This window comes from Octopus bimaculoides, chromosome 12, assembly GCF_001194135.2.
Source record: "Octopus bimaculoides isolate UCB-OBI-ISO-001 chromosome 12, ASM119413v2, whole genome shotgun sequence".
Lineage (NCBI taxonomy): Eukaryota > Metazoa > Mollusca > Cephalopoda > Octopoda > Octopodidae > Octopus > Octopus bimaculoides.
Genome location: NC_068992.1, coordinates 17,472,599 through 17,473,796, shown reverse-complemented (window position 1 = coordinate 17,473,796; position 1,198 = coordinate 17,472,599). Strand labels below are relative to the sequence as shown.

The window sequence follows — 1,198 nt, the reverse complement described above, 5'->3', positions numbered from 1 at the left end:
CTATACAGGTGTTTCTCAGTAGCCTACCTTCAAGTATATATATATTTATATAAATGCGTGTGTTGTGTCGTTAAGTAAAGCTCCCAGACACGCACGGACAGCTAATGCTACAACTGTTAGCTACTAGTTGTACTAATACTCTTCATGGTAACGTTACGTGAATTCTACACACACGCACACACACACACACACACGCACACACACACACACACACAACACAACACACGCGCAGCCCTCTCTCTCTCTCTTTCTCTCGTTCTTTTTCATTCTACTCCTCTTTCATTGATCATATCTCTCTTTCTCCCACCTCTCTTTCTCTCCTTTTGTCTCTCCCCTATTTTCTCTCTGTCTTTCTACCCGGCATTATATTTCTTTCTCTCTTTCTGTGTTTTTCTCCCTCTCTCCCTCTCTCTCTTGTGTTTTTTTCTACCTCTCATCTTTCTCCCTCTCTCTCATCTTTCTCTCTCACTCTCACGTCTTTCTTTTTCTAACCCTCTCTTACTCTTGTCTTTCTATCTCTCCCTCACTTTTCTTTTTCTCTTTCTCTTCCACGTTATAACTTGTCTCTCTTTTCCTTTCTCTCTATACTATACTAATATTTTCTCTCCTATATTATGTCGTCTCTCTCTCTCTCCATATAAACACTGTTTCACATTCTGGATCCGTTGGAGACACCTCGTCGTTCGACCTAGTCAAAATGCCATTAGGCCTTTCCCTTCAGCGCTAACTTGAGGCTAAATAATAGCGACTTATTTCTCCTTTTCTACCTTTTCTCCTTCACCCTATAATTTCTATTTTCCCACACCTGTGATTTCTTTTCTATTTTATTTTTTCTCGTTGTCTTCCTCGTTCAAACTTAAACTTTTGTTTGCTTTGTTACACATTCAGTTAATCTAACTATTTATCTGTCTATCTATCTATCTACCTATCAGTCTGCCTGTCTGACTATCTGTCAATCATCTATCTATCTATCTATCTATCAGTCTGCCTGTCTGACTATCTGTCAATCAGCTATCTGTATATCTATCTATTTGTCTGTCTATCTATCTATCTATCTGTCTATCTATTTGTTTGTCTACCTGTCTATTTCACTGTCTTATTAAACTCTTCTCTTCCTCTCTCACTCTTTCTCTCTGTCTCTCTCTCTCTCTCTCTCTCTCTCCCTCTCTCTCTCTCTCTATATATATATATATATATA

At 38.5% G+C, this 1,198-nt stretch overlaps 1 long non-coding RNA gene across 2 annotated transcripts in view; it reads right to left on the bottom strand.

Annotated features, from left to right (window-relative positions):
* Positions 1–998, bottom strand: part of LOC106870858 (uncharacterized) — a 15,030-nt gene extending 14,032 nt beyond the window's left edge. The window contains exon 1 of one of the 2 annotated variants that reach the window (XR_001409591.2): positions 28–998. This is a non-coding gene — a long non-coding RNA (uncharacterized LOC106870858). The remainder of the gene's footprint in view (positions 1–27) is intronic. The other variant, XR_001409592.2, reaches the window with a different exon arrangement.
* Positions 999–1,198: the final 200 nt, after the last annotated feature.